This window comes from Myxine glutinosa, chromosome 2, assembly GCF_964187855.1.
Source record: "Myxine glutinosa chromosome 2, kmMyxGlut1.1, whole genome shotgun sequence".
NCBI lineage: Eukaryota > Metazoa > Chordata > Myxini > Myxiniformes > Myxinidae > Myxine > Myxine glutinosa.
Genome location: NC_136262.1, coordinates 73009527 through 73029526, shown reverse-complemented (window position 1 = coordinate 73029526; position 20000 = coordinate 73009527). Strand labels below are relative to the sequence as shown.

The window sequence follows — 20000 nt, the reverse complement described above, 5'->3', positions numbered from 1 at the left end:
ATGCAATGGTTTGGTCCATTCGCAACGCCAAAGCGAACGGCGAACGGCTAAATCGCCATAGCTCGGTAAGTACTTGTCCGATTAATTTAAAACCTTGAAAAGGCACATCCTCGGGTCCCCAGCAATATACCTGGCAAGTTTAAAGTATATCGGACCCGTGGTTGTCCGAGAAACAGCGGTCACAGACAAACACAGACACACACACACACACACACACACACACACACACACACACACACACACACACACACACACACACACAGAGATTGCTGGAATTATAGATAGATATTGTCGCGCAACCGCGATTAACACCACAGTTGCGGATTGCCGATGACGAGGCTTTAACTCCCGAGGCGAAAACTCAATAGCGGATTCCAAATCAAACACTTAAAGTTAAACGCGCGGAATGGCGGGACGGGACACAGCAAAGCTCCGCAGCCTTATCTATTAAAATCCAACAGGCAACTGCGTTCAGATATATACAGAAAATAATACAAGGATTTATTCATGAAAAGTAAAGACAGTGAAAAAGCACACGCCGGTAATAACTCTAATAAGAAGCCTAAATTGGGATCCCACACACAACAGATATCAAACACTATATGAGGGAGATGAATACGAAAATAACACGTCTCGTCATGTAAAGTGTAAAACGCAGAGCTCGGGCTTATCTGGCTCTAGTCGTCTTCAGTGTAACACGGCCCCCGCTCGGCCGCCACCAGGCCTTCTCCGACCGCACCACAGGCCTCGTCGGTTCCAACGGCACAACCACCAGCTCCCTTGCTCCAAAGGTCCCACGCAGGGCTGCACAAAGCAAGCGAACTCCACTCGACCAGGGACAGGAAGGACTCTCCAAACTCGGGGATCGCACCGGGACCTTCTCAAGCCGTGAACTCCTTCGGACTCCACTCACACCGACTCACACCGGGAGTGCTGGCAGCCAACTGCCGAAACTGGTGTCCGACCGTCGATAATATCTCCGCCGATGACGTCACATTGGCGCACTCCTCAGCCAATAAAAGCCTCCCAACTCGCCGGCTCGCCCAAGTCACGCCCTCTGCGGCATCACTCCACTCTCCCGTCCCCGGCACCGCGGTCCTTGTGTTGCAACACGTGCTAGGCGAGGTTTGTAGGCCTTGGAGGTGTAAATGGTGGTGGCCAATTGTGGCAGTGTTTTTGGCCTGGTTTCCTGTCCGTTTGTTCCGAAGTCATTGTCAGGGAAAGGAATTATTTAATGTTGCGCTAAGGACCTAACTAATGTTTATGTGGTTTGCAGTGCCATAATGGACAAAGGTTTGACTAGGTGAGACTCACAGGGGCGTTATCTTTAATCCCTCACTACTTATCACACGAATCTCCTGGTAGATCCACAATTATACACTTTATCCCGACAAATGCCTAAACATCAATAACTTATTACATGTAGAGTCCCTGTCACGACAGTCGAATACCTACCTATACAGATCTACCTAGCTCTAGATGTTGCTCTACCAAATTCATAACAATATTAAACTTGACAATACAGGATTTACTTCCCAAGCTTTCCAGCAATTTGTACCCTCCTATTTTGAATGGCCTTGTACAGTTTTTGGTGGTTGTATTATATACCTCTGTACTACAAAACTGCATTGTATATTTACGGTGCATCTGTGACAGCAAACGTTCCTATAAGTTGTTTCATCTGGAATACATTTGCAATGGGACCCGACTATAAACTCTTATTCTGCTGCTTTTCTCAGGCAGTATTGTATCGGAGTGTGTCGCATCAGTTGAATGAGATTAAGCTGGCTTCCTCATCTGCTTAGACCCACTCATGAACGTGTTGGTTTCACATCCCACTCTGAATTTGAAAACGAGTAGGCCATGGTATGGAAAAGAAAAGTAACTAAAAAAGGAAAACAGTGGAGTGGGCTCCTGATTATTTGGCCAAAGTCTTCTACAGCTTGTACACCTTCTACACCCTACCCTTGTGATGTCAGAAGACAAAAATATGTCTGATATTAACAAGGCCTGTAGATAGCACCAACCTCCAGAGTTTTTAATCGAAACATTAATTATATTCACTACCTTATGGATACATAATCACTTTGGAAATGGAATGGAACCAACGAATGCACACACTTCTTTACGGAACTATAACTGCATCAAAAACACATTCGTACTGACTGCTTGGCCTGTTTGGCCCTCCAATCAGAGCAATGCAGTTCATGATGCTCAAGTCCCAGGTGCCACCATTCCCAATATACTGTTAAATAAATGTCTTTGCATCATTGTAACGAGTATGTTGTGATATCCTTGTCACACTTGTAATATACAGGGTGCTTCAAAAAAATGTTAACATTTATATGGGACTATATAATATATCTCAGAAGTGTTAACATTTTTTTGAAGCACCCTGTATATGTACAAGTTCCTGCATGATCCTGAGACGTGTGGATGGGGGAGGGTGAAGGTAGCTTGATGAGACGTTGTGGGTGGCTTTGGTTTGGGAGCCTGCTGTTTTGAGAAGTGGAGCTCATGGAGATGCAGCAGCAACCATCCCTTTTCTGCGTTGTAAAAGGCCACCTAACTCTCCAATGAAATATGGAAGAGGTATGGCTTTTGGCGATTTATACACCCAAAATTGACGAGCATGACTAATTTGTAAGCCTGCTCATGCATGGTACCTTCTGTTGAGAGATTTTGGTCAGTTGTCCTACAATGCTATTTTTGGTCCAACTAGTCGGCTGAATGCATGGCTTTAGATGGAGACAATCATAGTGAATGCCATACATATGTAGTTTTTATTTATTGTTGCGATATTTGACATTAGATTTTTTTTTAACACAAATTGGAGTTCGATGGTGCAAACCTCAATAGGATTTTTGGCATTGGTAGAAGACCATGTAAGAAGACCATGTCATAATCTCACCATGAAAGATGATTGACCAAACCTTTCTGTTTGAAGGCTCTGATGTATGGGTGTTATTGCAAAGCCTCAAAATGGAAAAACACTAATGACGTCTGGTATGACCATTTGTCATGCTAATGGAACATGGAGCTTTATTCTTGCACAGAAAATTTCTCATCTTGAATTGTTAGAGAAAAGGACCGTACGGATGTACGAGTAGTTGACTGGAAATTTTAAACTTCAGATATGAGATGTTTACTTTTATTGTAAATATATTGTCTCTGAATCTAACGCTTAAAGGCAACTGAAGTACAATTTGCTAAATAATTTGTGATGGTTTTCAATAATGCATGCATGCTCTGTTGCTTTTTGAGCTTCGCTCATTCTAGTGCCTGGTTGTTATAGCAGTCCGAACACTAACCTTACAGTGCACCTAGCTGTCAATTAAAATACTTTTTATTATGTTAATTTGATTTCTAATCATATATTTGATGTGCCCATGTCCATTGCAGTTTGTATGTGCTAGCTCCACCAGTAATTGCTTTTTAATGCATACTTACAGGTTTGTGAACAACACATGCACAAACTAGAATGGCACTCGGTAGAGCACATACCTCCACCAGGCTGAACAGTTTACATGATGTATCCCACTGAAAGGCCGGATCTGGATCTGGACCTGAACCAAAATCAAATTGTCTTATTCTTGTCACCTACCCAACTCATCCACCAAGTTTTGTCATAATCCGTCCACAACTTTTTGAAATATCGTGTGATGCATTGTTTTTGGCCCCATCTCTCAATGGTGTAGAATTACTTGAAAAATTATTGTATCTGGACCCAGATCTTCACTAGAATCGAATAACTTCACCCTTGTCACACACTCAACCGGTTCACCAAGTTTTGTCCAAATCTGTCCATAATTTGTTTTGAGATATCCTGCTCACATACAGAAAAACAGACAGGTGTGAAAACATAACCTCTGCCACCTTTGGTGGTGGAAACCATGCAGAGCATGGCATGATGCAGTGGATATTTTCATTATATTTTGAATGCAAAATTTACAAACCTGTTTCATTGCTTCACCAAGTTGAATGTGTGTAATGTAGCCTGTGTTTTTAGCTGCGACGAGCAGCTCTATGAGAGGACCGCGTTGTTGTTCTTGTTGTTGGGGTGCCTAATTGAATAGCGCATGTGCATACACTCAGACGTGCGTTGGTATGAGGTAAGAACATCGCGGACTAAAATCGCGATTTGTTTGAAGAAACCAGAATATATTTAGCAACAAAGACAACATGAATGTTTTCATATCAATCTCGTTTCACAGAACTTGACACAAATTAGGTGTGATTATTTAATAGCGCATGTGCATACACTCGGACTTCCCCTACCGATCAAGCCCGTTTCAAATTATCCCTCTGCCACCCAGAATTAACATTAATAAATTAACATTAACAGAAATAACATTCACGTCCATACATTATATGTAATCAGTTGATGAAGCATGTTGCGTCGCAAAACAAAGGACAAGACCAGAACTGAAAGACAAAAAGACGCTAGTGCATGCGTATAATTTAATGACTGGTCGAATTTGGTAGTGCATATTGCAACGGATAGCCTCATGATTCTACACGTCGCAGCTGGTGACCACACTGTGGTCATTTTTCTCTTGTTTTTAAATGCCTTGAAATAAACTATTTATATATATATATATATATGGTTCACCAAGTTTCAGTCCACTGATGATATGAAGGTCGCATAGTGACTGATATAAAAACCGAAAGGTTCACAGAGTTACAAGTGTATGGAAGCCTCACTGCGTTGCCCTGATGGAGCCCCAACAAGGGCGAAACCAGGTCGGTAACTGTGAGTTTTGCATGCACTTGTGACAGTATCTGAATTTATAATCCGTAATGACGCACTGCTAGATGGTTCCTCTGGAGCTTTGCAGGCAATGCGGACATGCATGGCGATGACGTCATGTTGTCCGCTCATTAGGTTGGAGAACCAGATTACAGATACCATTATTAGTAACTCCCAACCGCAACCAGGTCGACTCCATATGATGAGTGGATACCAGAGATAACGTTACCGTGTGGCAGGCGGTGCTTATCGCTCCCAGCAAGGTGCAGCAGCAGCTGTATGGGACACCTTGCTGGCGGTTCTCCACTGATGATATGAAGGTCGCATAGTGACTGATATATATATATATATATATATATCGTGTGTGTGTGTGTGTGTGTATACATTTGCACATTTTGTTTTTGCAGCCTGAATTTAAAATGGATTAAATTGAGATTTAAAAATTGAAAAATTGAAATGAATTGAATTGAAAAATGAAAAAATTGAATTGAAATTGAAATTGAATTGAAAAAGAATGAAAAAAAATGAATTGATTAAACTGATCTACACATAATACCCCATAATGTCAAAGTGGAATATTTTTTTGATACAAATATTTACAAATCAATTAAAAATGAAAAGCAGAAATGTCTTGAGTCAATAAATATTCAACCCCTTTGCTGTGACACGCCACCTGTGGCCAATTCAATTGCTTGGACATGATTTAGAAACGCACTTTTCTATATTAATGTCCCACAGTTGACAGTGCATGTCAGAGCAGAAACTCTACCATGAAGTCTAATGAACGATCCGTAGAACTCCAAAATATAATTTTTAGGAAGCATCAATCTGGGGAAGGGGATAAAACAATTTTTAGAGTGTTGAAAATTCCCAAGAGCACAGTGACCTCCATCATTAGGAAATGGAAAAAAAATATGAAACTATCCAGACTTTTCCTAGAGCTGAATGTCCGACTAAACTGAGCAACCAGGCAAGAAGAACCTTGGTCAGGCAGGCAACCAAGAATCTAATGGCCACTCTGACAGAACTACAGAATTCCTTGGCTGAGATGGGAGAACCTGCCAGAAGGACAGCAGTCTCTGCAGCACTTTACAAATCTAGGCTTTATAGGAGAATGAATGAACCACCTTTAGAGGCCATTTTTCAGGCACCGTGGTCCCCTTTTTGAAGCAATGTTTTACAGCCTGATGCCCTTCCTGCCGCCAACCCTGTTAGTCGCCTCTTGCGACACACAGGGAATTACCAGTGAACTGGCACTCAATTAGCCGACCTCGGAAGGATGACAGGCTGAGTTAAAATCCCCCTGGTATTAATTCAGCGATTGACCGGGATTCGAACCCAGGATCCCAAGCCGCACCCCAACCGCTAAGCCAACACCAGACTCTTTATAGGAGAATGCCAGACAGAAGCCACTCCTGAGAAATGGGCACATGACAGCATGCCTGAAGTTTGCAAAAAGGCACGTGGAAGACTGGGAGCATGAGGCAAAATAATTATTTGGTCTGACGAGATGAAAATTGAACATTTTGGCCTGAATGCAAAGTGCTACGTGTGGCGTAAACTGAACACAGCTCATCACTAATCTCCCTACCATGCATGATGCATAGTGGTAGCAGCAGCATGCTATGAGGATGCTTTTCAGTGGCACGGACTGGATGACTTGCAAGGATAGAGAGAACAATGAATGGAGCAATATATATATATATACAGTGTGTATATATATATATATATATATATATATATATATATATATATATATACATACATATATACATTATACATATATACATATATACATATATACATACGTATATACATATATACATATATAGATATATACATTACATACATACACACACACACACACACACACACACACACAGCAATACCCCGGCCTACGTCATTAATTGGTTCCATAAGCCATGACGTAACTCGGTTTTTGACGTAAACCGGGCGTAATGCCTTTAAAATGCCTTAAAATGAAGACAAACACCGTAAAACTAGAGGAAATAACTCGCGAAAGTATATAACTATCGCTAAACCTTAAAGAACACTAAAAACACATTTTAGTCATATTTTTTAACGAGTAATGAACACAATTAATAAATGAATTTGTAAAGAATAATAAATAAAATTAATAAAATTATGTTATTCACCTTAAACTTGGCATCTCTTCTGAACACAAAAAACACATTTTAGCCATATTTTAAAAAGAGTAATGAACACTATATGTGGGGCTTCTTCGGCGACTCATCAAAACTAGTAGAGGCCTTGCGTTTCTCGACATTAAGTAGGAACTGATCCAAAGTCCCTTGAATTGTGCGCTTCTTCTCAGTTAAGATGGTCCTATATGGGAGAAAAAGGTCGCTGGTGCCATTCATCATTTTTGCGAAACGCTCGGCGTTTGGGTCTTGTGCCTCAAATATTGCAAGACACTTGGAGAGGTGATAAAAAACCTTTCTGCATTTCGGCTATGGTGAATTTCCTTGGCTCTGGTTCTGGAAGCTCATCCTCTTCGCGGCGCTCTTCCTTCAACGCCATTGGCATTAAGATCTTATTAGTTAAAGGCTGCTTGTCTGCCTCGATCAAACCGTCGAAATTCTCCTCCTCCAACTGCATCTCCAGGTCAGCGCTGAGGGAAACCAAGTTTTTAGACACAGCCTTGACTGGCGCATCAAACCCCGTGAAATCATTAACAGGGTGGGGGCACAAACGCTTCCACACCCCATTCATCGCCGACTGCGTACCCTCCAACCATGCAGCATTGATGTTAAGCACTGCCTGGTAGATGTTATAGTTTTTCCAAAACTGCCAGATGTTGATGCCTTCCTCCTCCGATGTTGCATTGACAGCCTGACGAAGAGTGCGGCGGAGATAGTAGCGCTTCAAAATATCACACCCTGGTCCATAGGCTGGATGAGCGATGTGGTGTTGGGTGGCAAGTACACCACCTTCACATTGGGGTCGAAATCACCGAGGTTAGTGCGATGGCCAGGTGCATTGTCCAAAATCAGCAGCAATTTAAATTGAATTTTCTTCTCTCGACAACAGCTCTTGACAGCCGGGATGAAATGATTGATGAACCATTCTTCAAAAATTATGACGGCTACCCATGCCTTCATATTATTCATCCAAATGACGGAAGAGACGCCTTCGGGATGTTCTTAAGTGCCCGGGGTTTCGCAGCATGATACACCAAGAGCGGCTTCAGCTTGAAGTCGCCGGTGCAATTACCCCCAAGCATTAGCGTTAGCCGCTTCTTTACGACTTTGTAGCCTGGCATGGTCTTCTCCTCCTTCGAGATAAAGGATCTGTCGGGCATCCTCTTCCAAAAAAGGCCCGTTTCATCAACGTTGAAGATCTGCTCGGGCAAGAATCCCTCGTCCTCGATGATCTTCTTCAATGTGGCAGGAAATTCCTCGGCGGCTACGGTGTCGGCAGCTGCGGCTCCGCCCTGAATCTTGACGTTGTGCAAGCTGAAGCGCCGTTTAAAGCGTGCAAACCATCCAGAGCTTGCAACGAAGGTTGTGTCCTTATCCTCCAGGTACTTTTTCAGAAGATCCTGGAACAAAGACTTCGCCTTCTCCTGTATCAGCAGCTGGCTCCTTGGTATGCGTTCATGGGTCTGGCATTCGATCCACAACGAAAGGAGTCTCTCCATCTCGTCGAAAATCTGACCCCTCTTCACATTCATGACAGCAGTCTTCGCCGACGGCGCTTTTTGCAGTGACGTATGCGAGAATACGTTCCCTATCATGAATGATGGTCGATACCGTCGACCGTGGCAGCCCTAAGGCATGCGCTATCACCGACACTTTTTCACCTTTTTCATACCTTTTAATCAGATTTAACTTATCTTCCATCGTAACCACATTACGCTTGGAAACACTAGCACTATCCTTCTTAGGACCCATGGCTAACACAGACACAGAAAAGGAATAATCACAAAAATAAGAGCGAAAGGCAAAGCAAGCATGCGACCGCAGCACAGGACAAAATGCATATGGCGTCGCCTTTGTTTTGAATGAGAACCAGCAGCTACGCGTGCATATGGCGTCGCCTTTGTTTTGAATGAGAACCAGCAGCTACGCGTACGTATACTGTATGTACATTTTAAAAATATTTTTAATGTGCTTTTTATTGTATTTTAAATTGTTTTTTAGCTTCTTTTATTGTTAATTTTTATGTACTATTTTATTTATTTTAAATATATTTTTAAGGAAAAATTAATTTTTTTCACGTCCTTCCTTTTATGATGTAGGAGTGACGTAAAGTCGCACATAATGACGTTCGCTGAACTGAAATTTACTCGAAGAATGGCGTAAAGTCGGATTTGACGTAGGTCGAAATGGCGTAAAACGGGGTATTGCTGTATATATGATCCACCACACGGTAACCCATCACAAAGGATTTTCCTATCACGTGAACCCGGGTTGCACTCCCCCTAAAATAGATTAATTAATTATGTAAAATGATTAAAAATCACTGGGCAACCCGGGTTACCGTGTGGTGGATCATATATATATATATATACGAGCTGAGGTACCCGGCTTCGCCCGGGTTGAATAAGAATAAGACAAATATATGATGAAAAGAACATGTATATTTTAGAGCAATATCACAGTACATTTCCTACATGACGTTTTGTCAATTGTCAATTTCTCAAAACCTCTTGGTATACAACATTTCTGGTTTTCTTACTTGGTGCCAAGACATAAAGATTGCTTGGTTTTCCAACCCTCGAGCAGCCCACATACAGCTGGCCATGGGAAGTACCCGGCATTGCCGGACGGGGGAAGGGAGGGGAGGGGAACGGGGGAGGGGGGAGGGGTGTGGGGAGGGTGAGGGGGAGGGGTGAGGGGAGGGGGAGTGGAGGGGGAGTGGGAGGGGAGAAGGGGAGGGGTTAGGGGGGAGGGGAGGGGGAGGGGGGAGTCGAGTCGGAAGTCATTGTCGTCAATTGAATGTCGCATTTATTTTTTATTCCCTTTCAAATGGCATTGGTCCCGCATTCCGAACCCGGAAGTCGGAAGTCATTGTCGGCAAAGTTGAAAAATTAACGTTACGAAATACGCTGATGACGTCATAATTTTAAAACCCGAAGGTTTTTTAAACATTTAAGGTGTGCTGTAGTTGCTCTGGGACGTACTGATTCCGAATATGAAGTTGAAAAATGAACGTTTGGAAATACGCTGATGACGTCATAATTTTAAAACGCGACGTTTTTTTTTTTAGTTGAGATTTTATTCGAATTCAAATTCCATTAAATTTCAACTGTTGGAAACAATAATTATTTCAATTTCCAACAGTTGAAATAATTATTGTTTCCAACAGTTGAAATTTAATGGGATTCGAATTCGAATAAAATCTCAACTACCGTTTATTCGTTCTTGGCGCGAAAAAATGGCGCGCATTTTGGCATTATGTGCGACTTTACGTCACTCCTACGGACGTGAAAACATTTGTTTTCCTTAAAAATATATTTAAAATAAATACAATAGTACATAAATTAACAATAAAAGAAGCTAAAAAACAATTTAAAATACAATAAAAAGCACATTGAAAATATATAAATATGTACATACAGTATACTGTACGTACGCGCAACCGCGGGATCGGAAAGGGGCAATAGCGCCGCCACAAACTACACCATGGAATTGCAGCTGGCGCGGTTTTTTAAACCATTGATATTAAAATAAAACGTAGCCTATAACCACCAGGATTTTATGCTGATTCCGAATCTCTGTCTAAAACTTTTCTCCGATGTGTAGTTCTTGAGTTATAAGCGGACATCCAGACAGACACACACACACACACACTCCTCCTTTATATATAGATATACGTATACAATATATATATATATATATATATATATATATATATATATATATATATATATATATACACATATTGTGCACACATACCAAGGGTAAATCAAGGTGTGGACTGCAAACATACACCCAGGAATGGGCACAGGTAACTTAGACATAATATACATTGCCATTGATATCCATTGACATTCAAGAAAAAACAATCAACTTGTGGTCAGTTCAAGCAATTGTTTTTGAACTTGCCCATGCCACCCGAGCATCTTAGTCGAGCCCGTGGTCTGAGTTGCGCTGCAAGTCCTGAGAGAAATGCCGCGAATGTCTCTTCAAACCCACAATTTGCTGCCATTGCAGGTGCTACCACAGAATCTGTGCAATCTTCACATATGGCTAAATTGGAAATCTTTGTTCTAATTTTTAAATTGGAAAAAAGAACAACAGAAAAATGTTTTAACTTCAGTGTCACCAGAGCATATATATTACATTAGATCAAAGAACAATCTATATTGATGTAGATCTGCTTGCAGATTCGCTTGCTCACACAGACAAATTGTAATAGCAACTTCCGGCCATTCAGGAAACGGGTGAGGCTAAAAAAAAAGAAGAGAAGACAACATCAAGTTATGGATTTTGGATGGATACAAAAATAAGAGACAACAGCTGTGAGACACAAATGCTGAAAGCTAAGGTGTAAACAGTATAATATAAATATCACAATGTTAAGGATTCAAGTGATGAGTTTGCATGATTATACAATATATATCACAATTGGTCTTATTACACCATGGAGAATATCAGTTATTATATCACAATAATGAAGGTTATTAACTATTTTTACTTTCGATGCTGTAAAATGAAAGTTTCATCAACCCCCCCCCCCCCCCATAAATGCTTTCTTTCAACATACTTTATCTGTTTCTCTTTGTTGCATTGCATAATTTGGAAACATGTGGCCCTCATAACTTGAAGAAGTAGGCAACGGGTTATCTTGTAAATATTTTTACGGATCTGTAAATGTGGCATAGGTTAGCATAGTTATTTCCAAGTACAAATACATATAGTCATTTCCAAGTACAAGTACATGTAGTTATTTCCAAGTGCAAGTGCATAGTTATTTCCATGTACATGTTAGTGTTGTAATTGCTGTAATTAAAGAGATGGTGTCAAGCAAAGTGTTTTGAAAGCTCCAGTGTTCCCTGACCCAGTGTTTGGATCGAAGCCCCATCTACCCCCATCTCCCCTTTCCTTCATTCTTGACCTTGCCGTTGTGATCGGCAGTGAGCATAAGTCCATGTGGCCCAAGTAGGAGAAGGGCATTCAAGTCCATGTGGGAGAAAGGGATAAGAGAGCCACACGGCTTAATTAGGGGGAGAGGTCACGCTTTGTAGTAGATGGGGTCCCTCCCTCTCCCATCCCCACCCGCAGCATGGCAAGTAACCAAACGACACCAAGTAGTCTGAAGCCCCTGCCCATGCGGGGCTTTAAACAGCCCACAGGGAGACTCGCTCACTCTCCCTCTCTATCACTCTCTCTGTGTTTGGGCCCCTGGCACTCAGCCATGCATGTATGGGAACAATATGCACGTATGGGAACAATATGCACGTATGGGAACAATATGCCATGCCCAAGCAAGGCTCATGCCACACAACTTTCTCTTTGTCTTGTCGCCTCTTTTCACCCCTCAGCCCAAATTGGGCTAAGGGGTATTGTGGTCCGGGCGTCCGTCAACTTTTGGTTTCCGTCAATTTCAAGGAGAACGGCTTCTCCAATTAAATCCATGTTTGCAGTGTGTGTTGCGCTTGAGTAGAGGAAGGTGCCTTTCAAAAATGGGCACGCTGCGATTTTCAATATGGCCGCCACGGCAGCCATCTTGAAATTGGTTTCCATCAATTTCGAGCAGAACGCTCATAACTTGAAGAAGTAGGCAACGGGTTATCTTGTAAATATTTTGTTGCGCTGCAAGTCCTGCAGCGCAGATGCTATTTCGCCCGCAAAGCGTGTCCGATTAAATCCATTTTTGCAGTGTGTGTTGGGGTTGAGTAGAGGAAGGTTCATGGGCACGCTGCGATTTTCAATATGGCCACCATGGCAGCCATCTTGAAATTGGTTTCCACCATGCATGGGCTGAGGGGTTACGCCCGCTTTGCGGGGCTATTTATTTAACAATCTTGTCACCCTGAGTGAATGCGCTAAGGGCTTATCTGTTTAATTTCGTTGAGGTCCCAGGGCACGAATTATTTGTAATTCTTATGTAGTGTAGTAGTTGTTTTTGTAATAATTTACAAAAAAAATTGTAATAATTTACAAAATTCTTATGTAATAATTCTTATGAATTATTTGTATTTGGTGATTGGTGGATGTGCCGCCGTGCCTTTTTCTTCTTCTTCTTACCTTTCCCATTTTGTTGCTATAAATCCCTGGTTAAATGAAAACTTGTGTGGTTATTGACCAGGGACTCCATAGCATATGTAGAATTTACAAATTAACCTGTTAGTCAGGCAGTTTATGTCTGCGCATTAATGCACTTGTGATAAACGAATCGCCTGCCGGCTCTTGCTCGGCCATTACTGTGAGGCTAATTTGCCGCTGTCATGCGAGTTGAAACTGATTCTCGCCAAAATAAACCCAGATGGATGCAGGTACCTTCTCGTACCCTACCCATCTGGCGGGGCGACGGTCTTGAAGACCAAAACAATATTTTTTACTGGGTTTAAACATGACCTCATCTTCTCTTACTATAATTCACCAAATGTCTGTCTGTCTGTCTGTCTGTCTGTCTGTCTGTCTGTCTTCCCAGGTACCGCAAAAATGGCTGAACCGATCGCAAGGAAATTTTGGGTGGGTAATCCTGGGACCCCCTGGAGTAAAATAGGCTATAAAATAGGCTAACCTAATTGTTTTTCCAATTTTCCAGTTTTTACAAACGCGATGGAATAATATTTACCGATATGAACAGTGATGTGGCTTTTATTTAAATTCTACAAATACTGTTTAGATTTTGATGATTTGCGTGTGATATGATTTAATGGATGTTTATATAAATCGTTAAAAAAAAAAAAAAGCCTTCAATTTCTGATATTTTGCCTTTTCATTTGGGCCTCCCAATTGAAGCTCTGCCCGTAGGGCAGGTACCGTTGCTAGTTGTTTATAATCTAACAAATCGACTTTTCTGTGCTCCTTAAGAGAAAAAAATTCAAACCACTTTGCAGCCATAAATCAGGAAATTGAGATGTTTTTGATTTTTCACCTTTGGGATGTAATACAGTGCAGTTACATTTTGATTCTTTTTTTAAAAATCTGTTTGTTTAATGGTTCAATCGAACAGTGGTACTGAAAGACTCTCCCTCTTCCAATAACCCCCGTGGTTAAACTCGCAAAATCTAGGTTGACTGCACATCTCTATGAATTGGTTCACGAGTTATCAAACAGAGTGACCACTATATTCGTCATGGGTGTGTGTCTGTGTGTGTCTGTCTGTGCGCAGCATAACTACCTGATGATATCATCCGATCTTGATGAAACTTGGGTGGCAGGTTGATGTCATGATCTGGTTGTGTCCTGCCTAGAGTGGGCGTATTGCGCCCATTGTGGGTGGAGCGACGCCCGAAAAAGATGTCTTTTTAGGGGGGTAATCGAGTTCAAGCTACATCTTCTCCGAGGGAGTTGGTGGAATCTGACAGGGGTTTCGGTATTTGGTTAGGCCAATGTCATGTGTCCAGCCCCACGTAGCTCGATTTTTCATTTTCGCCCCAAGGTCACAAAATTTAGAAAAGTCGATTTTTGATGGTTTAATTACATTGTTCGCTTCCTGATTGGGTGAAATGTCGTACATGATCTTATATTATCACATACATCATGAAATACAAGTTTTCCAACAAATTTCAGAACCTTCGACCTTTGACCTTTGAAGGTCACAAAGGTCAAAGTTGTCGGAATCGAACCTAATTTTCGGTATTGTGTAGCTAACTAACCTCATAACTGATTATACATTATTTTCTATCTCATTTCAAGGTCAGTAACCTCCGTTTTGACATTTCCGGGCCTGGTCTGTCCGGGCCTGTTTCGGTTATAGTCCGTCCTTTGTCATTGAATACCGCTCGCTCGTGAACCATCGTCGTCTCCTGACTTGTTGCTCTTTTTTGGTTCATGAGTTATCAAGTGACCACTATATTCGTCACGTGTGTGCGTCTGTCTGTCTATGTGTGTGTGTCTGTGTGTGTGTCTGTCTGTCCGCAGCATAACTACCCGATGATATCATCCGATCTTGATGAAACTTGGGTGGGAGGTTGATATCATGATCTAGTTGTGTCCTGCGTAGAGTGGGCGTAATGCGCCCATTGTGGGCGGAGCCACGCCTGAAAAAGATGTCTTTTTAGGGGGTAATTGATTTCAAGCTACATCTTCTCCGAGTGGTTTGGTGGAATCTGACAGGGGTTTCGATATTTGGTTAGGCCAATGTCATGTGTCTAGCTCCATTTTCCGCTCGTTTTTTTTCTTGTTTGTTTTTTCCCATTTCATTTTTCACCGAATTTTCGGTATTGTGTAGCTAACTAACCTCATAACTGATTATACATTATTTTCTATCTCATTTCAAGGTCATTAACCTTCGTTTTGACATTTCCGGGCCTGGCCTGTCCAGGCTTGTTTCGGTTATAGTCCGTCCTTTGTCATTGAATACCGCTTGCTCGTGAATCATCGTCGTCTCCTGACTTGTCAGAATTTATAATTGTATTTGTGATCCTTTTTGTTCAAGTGGTATAAAACTACAAATTTTCATTTCAAATCTGATCACTAGGGGCAAAACCGGGGACTCAGCTGTGGCGGTAGCGTGGGGGAGGATGGGCGCGGAGAAGCCACGAGCTATGGGCAGGACTATGGTCAGGATGATGAGAGACGGGCAGGATGACGAACAGACAGCAGCAAAGAAAATGGCACAAAACCAAAACAGTTAGGCAGGACAACCTCCTCATAAGCTCTCCTCAGAGACACTCCAGAAACAATCTCTGATTCTCTTCAGATCCCCTCAGACTCGCAATCTCCTCAGATTGATTCAGATTCATACCTCCATATGGTACACATTCAAACAAGACAATCCTTAAGCTACATGTACCTGCCAATTACATCAAGATTGGCTAACTATTCGTACATGGACAATACTACTCTATACACTTTTATCTGTTCTCTGGCAATCTCCAACCCACTGCCATCCCCAATGCCCCACAAATGTAACAAAATAGACAACCTAAGTTATCTTTCAGCAGGGGTTTCTCAATGTAGGTTAAAAAAATACATAGTAGAGTGGCACTTCACGCTCTTAAAGAGACGTTATAAATTCAAATCCAGCCCTGGAAATGCCATTCACTTATGTGATGGAAGCTTGAGAGATAGTTTCAAAAATATAGGGACCACTTTTTTTTTTGTACACAACATTTAAGAAACTGATAATTGATCCATTCCCCGTGCATGCTTGACCATGTGGAACGTCGGCCTCGGCCCTCACTTTTTTTGTTCCTTCCTCACTTTTTCACCTTTATTCACTTTTCAATTTGTTTTCTCTGCAACGCTTGAGCGATTAACAGGAAACTTTCAACATCGAGCCTCCCGACAGAGGATTTTTCTTTCACCAAAGTTACATGATTATTAGATGGAAATTGTGGCTGGCATTCCAAAAAGTGAGGCTTAGCCTGGTGTTGGCTTAGCGGTTAGGGTGCTGGCTTGGGATCCAATGGATCCTGGGTTCGAATCCCGGTCGATCGCTAATTTAACACCAGGGGGGGTTGACTCAGCCTGTCATCCTTCCGAGGTCGGCAAATTGAGTACCAGCTTGCTGGGATGAATGATCACGGTGTGTACCCCGGTTTAGAATAGGTACACCGTATCCCTGCGCATCGTAAGAGGCGACTAAGGGTTGGCGTCAGGAAGGGCATCCGGCCATAAAAACATTGCCTCAAACAGGGAACCATGATTGTCATGGGGCCCGCAAGGCTAACCCCTGCCCTAGCGGGGAAAATGGCCTTAAAAAAACGATCATTCATTCATTCCAAAAAGTCTGTTTTCTGCAGGTGTGGGTTGCAGGGTGTTTCACATATCAGGAATAAATAAACGGCCTGGACCTCACTTTTTTCAGGCTCGGCCGAATAATGTTGTTAATAGTGATAATGATAAATGACTGTCTGTCCAGCAGGCCATAACGTGTTTATGTAATCTCATCTCGATTCTTGAAAATATTAACTTGTAAAATGGGCCATGATGTCCGGATATCTGTCCGTCTGTCAGTTAACTTTTTGCTAATTTGATACTCCTTTCTTATCACCAGGCTGATTATTCTGAAACTTGACGCATGAATACCCACACAATCGCTCGGGCTTCAACTTTTCGATTTCGGATCATGGGATCTCACGGGGGTTGGGGGGTTATTTGTGAGTTATTCTCCTCTGATTAAACAAAAGCACAGGTTAGAAAATTGTTGCATATGTTTAGCTTTATGAAGCCTTTACTCACACTTGGCACACTCACACATTAAGCCAGATGTCCCAGTTATGACAAACATATATTTTGGATTAAAGAAACATTGGTTTATTTTTCGTTTTTATTCCCTTCTCACTTAATGACCAATGACTTTTTCAAGATGCGATTTGTTTGTCAACCTGGGATTTGGAGTTTCATTGCTTCCTCTATGACCGGGCTTCGATGCCTTGGAGTTTTGAAGCCTCTTTTGAAATAGAATGCTCTTTCTTCCAGTCTTGCAACTTGGTTGTCCTGCATTCCCTTGCTCCCTTTGGAGCTGGAGAGGCCAGACGGATTCAGTGGGGGCCTCAGTGGTTTCCGGTTTGAATCCAGTCCAAACTAACCGCTGCCACTTCTCGTATGAAATATGCATCGGTACTTCATCTCCACAAATTGATATCACACTTTCGGATCACCAAACCCTTAAAATAGCCCGATGCACCCTACATTGCAGAATTAAAATATCAACCGGCCATTCCTATGATGTGGGGGGAAAACCTCAGTTCTGGCATTTCAGCAAACTTTATATTTTATACCCCAAATTTGTGGTTACATAACAAGCATTCGAATGCCACACAATTAACAAGACATACATTTGAAATGCTTTCGAACAATGTTTGTAAGGATGTTTGCATAATGTGACACTTATTGCTCACGCGATTGGAATGCCCACACGGGTATAAGCCTACATCACTTACCCTGCAGTGTGACGGTGAATGATGCTATCATGTTGTACACACGCACATGTATGTATGACACAGGAAGTACATTTACTTTTCCAATCAACAAACATCGTCTCTATCTTGTTTAATCTCCCATCCACCTTATTTGACCTCCAATCCCCCCTCACTCTCATCCCTTACGCTCCCATCCCCACTACCTATTCTCGCTCTCCCTCTCCACTTCTCCCTCACCCCTCTTCTACCCCACCACACCCCCCCCCCCCCCCTTGAACTCTTTTTACAAGAATGTATTTCCAGAGCAATGTTGGCACTCTTTTCCAGATCTGTTCTTGAACATGTTTTGCAAAGAGGTGAAGGGTGAAGCCAGGCATGAAGTTGCTTGGTTTAAAAAAAACATTTTAAACAGGTATTTGTTGAAACTAAACAGTAGAAAAATCTGCTGCTCTGCAGATGTTTTGAAGGTGAAGAAAGCAGCACTATGGTGCTCTTGTTCCAAACGTCAGATGTTTTTGACTGTGGCTTGCTTAGTGGGTCATGTGCCTGAAGGATGTCCTGCTAAGATGCCGACCAAGCGAATGTTTGTACAAGAGACAGTTTCCCGTGCTGAGTTTTTAATTTGATGTTTGTCGAGATATAACCGGACCTTCGGGACATTTGGGGCCAATGCAGAGCCAGCAGTATTGTGGGAGCTGTTTAAATCCATTCTCTTTCTCTTTCCCCTCTTCCCCGATGCTCTTGCAGACAGACTGGCAAAATGCCCACATCGTCTCTGCCAACCAAGTGTGCACGTGCCTGCCATCCTGAGCATGGCTTTCACTTGTGTTGACAGTGATGTGCATGCTTGCAACGGTCAACACACATTTGCTTCTCTTTTTTGATTGGTTCATCAAACATCTTGATAGTTGTTGTCAGGAGTTTAATGGAACAGGAGAGGAAAGAAGAGAGAGAAAGAAAGAAAGAAAGAAAGAAAGAAAGAGCTGTAACCAAATCCAGATGTAGGAAAACTTTGCAGCATATTCTTGTGGACTGCATTTTATGCCTCCTGCCTTCAAGGCCCCCCTGCTCCCTTTGCTCCCCACCCAACCCCTCCTTCCTTTTTATTTTTTGCCCCTGCAAAGCTTGTGCAGCGGAAGTTAAAAGCTGGGATGTGTCTGCCATCTGTTGTGAGACAGTGCACAAATGTGCAAATGGAGGTTTTTGTGGGGTTTCTTTTCTTTTCCTTTTTTTTGTCTCGATTGTCGAGATTGCTGCAAATGTATACAGTTTCATTGGTGACACCAGCATGTCTACAATGGAAAAGTGTAGTTGTACTGTTTGAAATCAATTGATGTCGGTTCAATACGTAGGTCATAGATCACCATGCCCAACTTCACAAGTTGAGAATTTATTGATGAAACCTTATCTGTATTATGAATGAAGTGACACATGCGTGCGCACACACACACCATACACCACACACCACACACGCACACACGATGAATGACCCTTTTCCTCCAAAGGGCCGTCGAGCCTGCATGTTGTGTCGTGCTGCTGCCTGCTCTGTGTGGGTGTTAGTTCCCATACCTCTGCTCAGGTTTATGTGCACAGCATGTGTGCTTTGAAATGAGCCCATGTTGTGTGATCGACTTTTGATTTTGTAAATAATTGGTGTCACTCACACTTATGACTGGATTATCTACTTTTGATCCTGTAAGCTTTTTTTTAAACGGCACTGTTAGCACTAGATTTTATTTCGTGTTTGCTTTAACCGTGTCTTGAGTTATTGATGTTATCATGTTTGCATTTCATTGAAATGCAAAAAAAACGTTTTTTCTTTTAACCCTGGTGTGAAGCACTCAGGTATACAGCCAAGTCAACCCTATAAAATAAAAGGGTATACCACTCCAGCAAACCGTGTGTGTGTGTGTGTGTGTGTGTGTGTGTGTGTGTGTGTGTGTGTGTGTGTGTGTGTGTGTGTGTGTGTGTGTGTGTGTCTGATTTCTCGCTAAGCCATGTGTAATTCTTTACCAAGAATGTTTTAAGCAAGTGAATATTATTTATGACGATTGGACAAGACCATGTCGAAATCTCTTCAAAAGGATCCCAGCTGATGATGTGGACAGTTGGAAAATCTATCAATTGCTACAAGTTAATAAGGTTCTTACTTTTGGTAAACGACTTATTTGAGGTTTGCAAGTAAGAAGAAGTTAAGTCTATGGTGTTGTTGAATTAGTATCACTTACAACATCCTATTAA

The 20000-nt window shown here is 42.1% G+C and overlaps 1 protein-coding gene across 1 annotated transcript in view; it reads left to right on the top strand.

Annotated features, from left to right (window-relative positions):
• LOC137422357 (endophilin-A2) overlaps nt 1-20000 on the top strand; it is a 101019-nt gene that overhangs the window by 34633 nt on the left and 46386 nt on the right. The window lies entirely within an intron of this gene.